Below are 9,662 nucleotides of genomic sequence, written 5' to 3' on the forward strand. Positions count from 1 at the left end.
TGGCAGAAAGTGAAGAGAAACTCAAAAGCCTCTTGATGAAGGTGAAAGAGGAGAGTGAAAAGGTTGGTTTGAAGCTCAACATTCAGAAAACAAAGATCATGGCATCTGGTCCCATCACTTCATGGGGAATAGATGGGGAAACAGTGGAAACAGTGTCAGACTTTATTTTTCTGGGCTCCAAAATCACTTTGGATGCTGATTGCAGCTATGAAATTAAAAGACGCTTACTCCTTGGAAGGAAAGTTATGACCAGCCTAGATAGCATATTAAAAAGCAGAGACATTACTTTGCCAACAAAGGTCCATCTAGTCAAGGCTATGGTTTTTCCCGTGGTCATGTATGGATGTAAGAGTTGGACTGTGAAGAAAGCTGATCGCCGAAGAATTGATGGTTTTGAACTGTGGTGCTGGAGAAGGCTCTTGAGAGTCCCTTGGACTGCAAGGAGATCCAACCAGTCCATTCTAAAGGAGATCAATCCTGGGTGTTATTGGAAGGACTTATGCTAAAGCTGAAACTGCAATACTTTGGCCACCTCATGCGATGAGTTGACTCACTGGAAAAGAGTTTGATGCTGGGAAGGATTGGGGGTGGGAGGAGAAGGGGACGACCGAGAATGAGATGGCTGGATGGCATCACCGACTCAATGGACATGGATTTGAGTGAACTCTGGGAGTTGGTGATGGACAGGGAGGCCTGGCATGCTGTGATTCATGGGGTCGTAAAGAGTCGGACACGACTGAGCTGAGCGACTGAACTCAACTGAACTGAATCAGGGAAGAGAGGGGATGCAGAGGCAAGGGAGGAACAGTCAAGGAACAATAGTATAGCCTTGGGTCAGGGTCTTGGTTTGCCTCAAGGGATATACATAACAATTACTTTGCGCTCCTTATAAAGTGGTTCAGACAGTAAAGAATCTGCCTGCAATGCAGAAGACTCAGACTCGATCCCTGGGTTGGGAAGATCCTCTGGAGAAGGAATGACTGCCCACTCCAGTATTCTTGCCTGGAGAAGGAGTTGCTCAGTCATGTGTCTTGTCGTGACTCTTGTGACCCCATGGACTGTAGCCCATCAGGCTCCTCTGTACATGGGATTTCCCAGGCAAGAACACAGGAGCCATTCTCTTCTCCAGGGTATCTTCCCCACCCAGTGACCACACCTCCATCTCCCTATACCCCAATGCAAAATATAAAGTTTAGGGAAAAAAAAACCTTCCAGCTAAAGGGCTTAGACTCCCTTTGCTGGTGTGGCATGCCTCCCTCCCACCTTCTGTGGGCTATGAGGCTAATGGCTGATGCTTCTGACCTTCTGCAGAGGCCTCTCATTGGACTTCAGGGGCCAGAAGTGCCTGAAGATTTATGTCCTTGAGGTGACCTTTAGCCAATGTCTCACAGATGCAGAAGTACAAAAAGCCCAACTCACTTGCTCCCAGACCTACTAAACTCTGAAGAGCAGTTTTTGCCTTGGAGCTCTGTGTGGTATCAGCTGAGGCCAGAGCATCACCTAAAGCCCCAACATTTTTAGCTCTGTCCCCTGCTCCGTTCCAAGTTTCTCTCAAGAGCATCTTATACATAAATCACTTCTGCCTGTGTTCTCATCCTAGAAGCTGCTTCTGCAAGGATACCACCACTCAGTAAAACTCGAGAGCCCAAACTTAAGAGCCCTGTAGAACTCTTCATTTTTCGCGTACTGCCTAGGAAACCAGGTTTCCTTGGCAACCAGATTCATCACTATGGCAACTATGAGTCATGGTTACCAAGGGAAACTTGACTTCCTGAAAAGAGAGATAGGCACTCATTGCTTATCTTGGTATTTTTTTTTCTCTCTCAATTCTTCTTTTTCTCTCCATGGCACTTGTGTGTGGGGGCTGTAGGGTTCTTTGCTTCTCTTAAAATGTTTCCTTTTAATGAAACTTACATGAAATGGATCAGGTATTTGACTGGAGAGACAGATGCTTGGTTGCCCTTTGGTTTGCTCCAGAGGGAGTGCCATGAGACCAGCTAGATGCCAGAGGGCAAGGCACCCACAGATGTGGTTGGTCCACAAAGCATGTGTGCTTAGTTGCTCAGTAGTGTCTGACTTTTTGCGATGCTATGGACTGTAGCCCGCCAGGCTCCTCTGTCCACGGGGATTCTCCAGGCAAGAATACTGGAGTGGGTTGCCATGCCCTTCTCCAGGGGATCTTCCCAACCCAGGAATTGAACCCAGGTCTCCTGCATTGCAGATGGATTTTTTTTTTTTTTTTACCATCTGAGCCACCCAGGGAGACCTGGTCCACAGAGTGAGGTCAAGACAAAACAGAACTCAGTGTGCCAAAACGAATCTGCTCCGCTAGACTCTCCCCTGAAGTACCCAGGGAAAGGGGTGACTGAGGGTGGGTGCAATTGTAGTACTTCAATATATGAAACTTTACCATAATTTCAAAATAGTGCTTCATTCAAAGGTGTTTGTACCTATGTAATTTTTTTTTAAGTCAAAAGGACCCTTAAAAAGCAGCTAGCTCTTTGCATAGGGCCTTATTCTCTGTGATGGTAAACTGTTTTTGTTTTTACTGAACAGCTCTTCCTCTCTTTGGAACTGACAGTGTGTGCTCTGCTGCTAGCTCAGGCTCCCTTGGCTGATGAGGAGCCCTGGTAGACTGGCAGGTGCCCCCTTGCCATTCTGTCCTGTTGCCTACTGGCTTCTCAGGAGAGCAGTGCAGGGGTCAGCTCTGAGAGAATGGAGGCACCTTGTTGGCTTTATTTTTAAAAAAGAACTCACAACACAAAACCCCCCTATTATTCTAAGAAGCTTTTCTTGTCTGTTTCCATGGAAATGAAGCTAGTCACAAGCCAGTAAGTCAATGGCTGCAATGGTTGTCTATTGTTCTTTGTTCCCTTCTTTGTGGAAGAAAAACACCTTGATTTCTATTTGTCCTCTTTGTTAGTGGCAAGGTATTGTCATTGTAAAGCCTCAGATCAGACAATGAGTCATGAATGGGGCCAAGGAGAGGAGACTGCCCGGGCTTTCAGGAGGAAGATCCTCTTCTTCTTCTTTGCCATCCAGCCCTGGAATAAGTGCATCAGGAGCTGAGATGAGAATAGGGGCAGAGTTGACCCAATCCCCCTAACCTCCACGTTCAGCCTGCAAACTCAGTGATGAAGGTGCTTCCTGGTTTGACATCGAGTCCTAGCAGTTTGGCTAGTTTTTCTCCTGGGGAAGAAACAACTCAGGGCGAGTCCATATTGAGGAAGAGTAGATTAGTGCTGCGGTACTGAACACTGTTAACACCCCACCCAGAGCTCCTCCATTCCTTTTACAAATGCTGTGTGCCCATGCCCCAGCATCTGCAGACTTTGCTGCTCATAACTGGCACCCGTGACCTTCAGAGGCTTGTCCCTGGGCACAAGTCACTTCATCTGTATGGAGTTGGTAAATATTTAGCAACTGGCTCTGTAAACAAACAAAACAAACAAACAAAGTCTGATTTGTAGCATTTCCCATCTTCCAATGGGGCTTCCCAGGTGGTGTTAGTGGTAAAGAATCCCCCTGCCAATGCAGGAGATGTAAGAGATGTGGGTTCGATCACTGAGTTGGGAAGATCCCCTGGAGGACATGGCAAGCCACTCTAGTATTCTTGCCTGGAGAATCCCATGGACAGAGGAGCCTGACAGGCTACAGTCCATGGGGCTGTAGAGAGTCGAACACGACTGAATGACTGAGCACATACAAATAAATACTACCACTATGGCTCATTTCAAGCTACCAATGTGATGTTACTGAATTCAGAATTGGGAAGAATTGCCTCTCAAGAGCCAATGCAAACTGACTGCAGTACACCACTAGTTGAAAGGGTTCCATTCCTACTCCTGTCCAGGTAGCCAATGATAGACCAATGTGGGAATACAAAACCCAGTTCCCTTTTTTTCTGGGGAGAACAAACTCTAAGGTGCAATTGACACTCCAGAGCTCCTTTGGAAATCAGGCTGGGTCTGGGACTTCATGTGCAACTATATACTTTAACCTGGTTTCCTCCCCTTCTCATCTGGCTTCCTCCATTCCTTTGCTGGCTTCTTCTGGGAGCATTTCCTTAATGACTCATTTGCACACAAATACTCATCTCAGGGTCTGCTTCTAGGAGAAACTGATCTAAGACCACCGATCACATGTGCTGCCAGGGGGCAGAGAGAGACCCTTCTTTTTAAAAAGGTTATGCTTAAAAGGTGGACAACAATAGAAAATGACAGTGAAAGAATATTATGGTTACTTTCTGGGCTTGTGTTTATTGAATTTTAGAGTTCTGTGGACTAGGAATCAGAGGATAATTTTCTGAGTGAATTCTACCATCTTGAGGAAGGGAGACAAACAAAGGACTGATGGCTGGTAGGTTAGGAAGCTATAAGTGAAGAAGAATGTTCATCTCAAGAAATGTGACTTTGTGAGAATGACAATAGTTACTATCATTTACTGACAGCTCACTGTGTGCCAAGCACATGTTTAGTGCTCTACTGACATTATTCAGTAATAGGTTTACATGATGTCTTTATTGAGCATTTACTATGTATCAGACACTGTTCTAAACAGCAACAACCAAAGTAGTAAACCAAACAAAGTTCCTGCTCTCCTGGAGCATACACTTTAGTCTGGGGGAGATAGTGAACAAACATGTTTATAATATGTTCAGTGATATGAAAATAAAAAATAAAGCAGGTAAAGGAATGAAGTGACTAGGGTTAGGGTGTGTAATGGTTTCCTAGGGCTGCCATAACAGACTACCAGAAACTGGATGGTTTAAAACATTAAGAATTAATTCTCTCACTGTTCTGAAGGTAGTAGTCTGAAATCAAAGTACTGGCAGAGCCACGTTTTTACGAAGGCTCTAGAGGAAAATTTGTTCCAGGACTTTCTCTTAGCTTCTGATTGACTGGCAACCCTTAGCGTTTTTTGCTTGCGGACACATCGCTCCATTCTCTGCCTCTGTTGTCTCATGAGGTTCTTCCTTCTCTGTCTCCATGTTTCTTCTCCTCTTCTTATAAGGATAACAGCCATATTACAGTAGCGCCATACTCTGGGATATGGCCTCATCTTAATTTAATTACATCTTCAACACCCTATTTCTGAATAAGTTCATACTCAGATACTGAGAGTTAAGATTTCACCAAATCTTTTGGGAAGACACAACTGAACTCACATTATAGTGCTATCTTTGTATAGGTTTGTCCTCTCTGAGAAGATGACATTTGAGCAGAGAGCTGGATAGTGTCAGCCAGAGTGAGCTATGTGGCTATGAAGAATGGTGAGTACAAAGGCCCTGAAGCAGGATCAGGCTTGGCAGAGCCCAGGAGCATCAAAAAGGTTGGTATTTCAAGAGTAGAGTGAGTGTGTATGTCAGCGTAGGGGGCAGGTAAGGTGGTAGGAGACAAGGTCAGAAAGGTAGCAGAGGGCTAGATTGTATAGAGTCTGATATACACCATGGAGAGGACTTTGGCTTTGACCTTGAGAAAGATGGGAGCTGCTAGAGGGCTTTGAGAAGAGGAGGGATGTGATATGATTTATGATTTTAAAAGATACCTCTGACTGCTGTGTGGAGAATAGACTGAAGGAAAGGAATGAGGGAAGCAGAGTGTCCAGAGAGGAGGCTGTGGCAAAAACCTGGGTGAGAGGTGGTACTGGCTTGCATCAGTTGTTGCTGGGAAAAAAATGACTGAATTTTAGACAAATTTGAAAGGTGGAGCCTAGCACAACATCTGCTCATTTACTCTCTCAGCAACACAGTGCGGTAAGCACTTATTATCCTCACTTTGCAAGCAAGTGAACCAGGCTTATTTTATTTATTTATTTTTTGCTTTATTTTCTTTTTATTGTTCTTGGTTCAAAGATATGTCATATGGAAAATCTGAAGGGGTGTTTGAGTCCTAGAAACAGAAGAGAAATTAAGTAAGAGGTGATCTGCTCAGAATGTCAATGTGGAAAATAATCAGTGAAGTTGCTTCATATTTGGATATTTGAATGATTAACTCAAAGTTTTAGTCTCTCAGTTGTGTATGGTCTGAAGTATGAAGATCTAACAAAAAACTGTATATCTATTTTCAACCACAGGTCATCTGACCAGGATGAGAAAGCTATCATTATCACCTTTGTCTGCACGGTCTCCCACCTATTTTCTTCTATGCTAGACTCCATCTTTTATACTAGCCCTGGTATATGGGCTTCCCAGGTGACGTTAGTGGTAAAGAACCTGCTTGCCAATGCAGGAAACGTAAGAGATGTCAGTTTGATTCCTGGGTTGGGAAGGTCCCCTGGAGGAGGGCATGGCAGCCCACTCCAGTATTCTTGCCTGGAGAGTCCCATGGATAGAGGAGTCTAGTGGGCTACAGTCCATGGGGTAGCAAAGAGTCAGACATGAGTGCAGTGATTTAGCATGCACACACACATGTACCCATTACTGTATCTCCCACGACTGAAAGAAACCAAGGTCTGTTTTAATCAGAAAGGTTAATAAGCTTGCCCAGAGTCACTCAGAGGCTAGTACACTGAGGAAGGAGGCCTGGAAGCTAAGTCTGTCCAGCACTGGCACCAGCAATCCTAACAACCATGCTGAAAATTCTACATTCCCTTTGCTTCCACCCTTCCTGGCTGTGGGTTGGCAGAGTGGCCTGGGGGTGGAAAGGAGTCTGTAGAGGGCTGGATGATAGCCCCCCCAAAATCATGTCCACACCCTAACCCCCAGACCATGTGGTGTGACCTTATTTGGAAAAAAGGTCTTTGCAGATATAATTAAGGACTTTAAGATAGAGAGGTTACCTTGGATTCTTATGGATACGCCTGAAATCCAATGACAAGTGTCCTTATAAGAGACAAAAGAGAAGACATAGACACAGAGGAGGAGAGAAGGTCACATAAAAATGGAGGGAGAGATTGCAGGGATGTGGCCACAAGCCAAAGAACATCTCAGCCACCAGAAGCTGGAAAAGCCAGGGAAGGATTCCCCACTAGAGCCTGCAGAAGGAACATAGCCTGGCTGAAAACTTGATCTCAGACTTCTAGCTTCCAGAACTGTGAGAGAATACATTTCTGCTGTTTTAGGTCACCAAGTTTGTGGTCATGTATTGTGGCAGCACCAGAAAATTAATGGTGAAGGACAGGGAAGCCTGGAGTGCTGCAGTTCGTGAGGTTGCGAAGAGTCGTACACGACCTAATGACTGAACAATAGGAAATTAATACAGAGTCAGGCAGAAGTGAGTCAGTCCCCTCAGCTCAGTCAGTGTGAGCTGGGAAAACTAGAGATTATTTCAACTCCGTAAGCCTCATTTTTCTCATCTCTACATTGCAGGGGAGTAATATTGTCCTTGTCAGGCTCCTCAGTTCAGTTCAGTCACTCAATCGTGTCTGACTGTTTGCAACCCAATGGACTGCAGCACACCAGGTTTCCCTGTCCATCACCAACTCCCAAAGCTTGCTCACACTCATGTCCATTGAGTTGGTGATGCCATCCAACCATCTCATCCTCTGTCGTCCCCTTCTCCTCCTGCCTTCAATCTTTCCCAGCATCAGAGTTTTTCCAGTGAGTCAGTTCTTCTCATCAGGTGGCCAAAGTATTGGAACTTCAGCTTCAGCATCAATCCTTCCAATGAATATTCAGGACTGATTTACTTTAGGATTGATTGGTTTGATCTCCTTGCTGTCCAAGGAACTCTCAAGAGTCTTCTTCAACACTGCAGTTTCTTTATAGTCCAACTCTCACATCCATACATGACTACTAGAAAAACCATAGCTTTGACTAGATGGACCTTTGCTGGCAAGGTAATATCTCTGCTTTTTAATATGCTGTCTAGGTTGGTCATAGCTTTTCTTCCAAGGAGCAAGTGTCTTTTAATTTCATGGCTGCAGCCACCATCTGCAGTGATTTTGGAGCCCCCCAAAATTAAGTCAGTCACTGTTTCCATTGTTTCCCCCTCTATTTGCCATGAAGTGATGAGACCAGATGCAATGATCTTAGTTTTCCGACTGTTGAACTCTAAGCAAACTTTTTCACTCTTCTCTTTCACTTTCATCAAGAGGTTCTTTAGTTCTTCTTTGCTTTCTGCCATAAAGGTGGTGTCATTTGCATATCTGAGGTAATTGATATTCAGCCTCCTAGGAGGATTCAATTAAATAATGTTTCAATGTGTTGGTAGTGCTGAAGAACAGACTGGGCTGGTCAGAGGCTTGGGACACTGCCCTGTCAAAATTAGACTCAGGATCAAGTTAGTGTCCTCAGAAGTAAGTAAAAATTGAGCTGAATTAATATCAAATGAAATATTGTTCAGTTCAGTTCAGTCGCTGAGTCGTGTCTGACTCTCCGCGACCCCATGAATCACAGCACGCCAGGCCTCCCTGTCCATCACCAACTCCCGGTGTTCACTCAAACTCATGTCCATCGAGTCGGTGATGTCATCCAGCCATCTCATTCTCTGTCGTCCCCTTCTCCTCTTGCCCCCAATCCCTCCCAGCATCAGACTCTTTTCCAGTGAGTCAACTCGTCACATGAGGTGGCCAAAGTATTGGAGTTTCAGCTTTAGCATCAGTCCTTCCAATGAACACCCAGGATTGATCTCCTTTAGAATGGACTGTTTGGATCTCCTTGCAGTCCAAGGGACTCTCAAGAGTCTTCTCCAACACCACAGTTCAAAAGCATCAATTCTTCAGCACTCAGCTTTCTTCACAGTCCAACTCTCACTTCCATACATGACCACTGGAAAAACCATAGCCTTGACTAGACGGACCTTGGTTGGCAAAGTAATATCTCTGCTTTTTATAATTTATTTTTGCTTCATAAATTTTATTCCCGATGCGGGATAGATTCCTTCCCTCCCTACAATAAATCACGTGCTACCCTGGAGAGATCTGAGAGATTCTCCCACCACCTCCAGGGAAGAAGTGAGAAAGGCAAGTGCTGGAGACAGGGAAGGCTTCTCAGTTCCTCAGCCTCCTCAACAGAGGACAGTAGCTCCTCATTATTAGCCCTCTTATCCACATTCCTTTAAAAAAAAAAAAGAAGCTTTTGCTATCAAAAAACAAATAACACCTCAAGAAGTATGGGAGGGAGGCCTCTGGGGCTGGGACATGATGTTAAGGGTCACCAATGGAAGGAGGGGAAGGGAGGAGGAACTATCACTGCTTCTGCTGCAGGGCCTCCTTCCTTGCTGCATCTTGTAGCAATTGTGTGTCGACTTCATCTGTTGGCAACTGCACATAGTGAACCACTGAGCCCCGAATGAAGCAGTTCTTCACTGGTAACATGTGAGGGTATTTCTCAGGGTCTGTGACACTGATGTCAGTTAGTTTGATGTTGAGATACTGATCCACAGAATGGAGGGTTCCACAGATGCTCAGGTCATTCTTGAGTTCCTCGACCACTTCCTTGCCGACAAGGGACTTGAAAAAGGAATAGAAGAGCATGGTGCTTGCACTGCTGGCTCTCTGCCGGACCGGGAAGAGGGCCTGAGGCCCTGTGGGCCGGAGGCCTGGCGGGAATTGGAACGCTAGCCCGCGCGTGGGGTGGGGTGGGGTCGCGCAGGCCCAGCGGGGTGTCTCTGCTTTTTAAAATGCTATCTAGGTTGGTCATAACTTTCAGATGCTTTAAGTCTCAGACTATCATTTGGTCACTTACAACTTATTCTGATTGGAATACACATTAATGATCA

General features: G+C 45.2%; 1 pseudogene; it reads right to left on the minus strand.

Moving 5' to 3' along the window:
• Positions 1-9,129: 9,129 nt before the first annotated feature.
• LOC129535025 (U6 snRNA-associated Sm-like protein LSm2 pseudogene) lies at positions 9,130-9,417 on the minus strand (annotated as a pseudogene).
• Between the last annotated feature and the right edge of the window lie 245 nt (positions 9,418-9,662).

Source organism: Moschus berezovskii, chromosome X, assembly GCF_049115385.1.
Source record: "Moschus berezovskii isolate FMDL1 chromosome X, NW_MosBer_1.0, whole genome shotgun sequence".
Lineage (NCBI taxonomy): Eukaryota > Metazoa > Chordata > Mammalia > Artiodactyla > Moschidae > Moschus > Moschus berezovskii.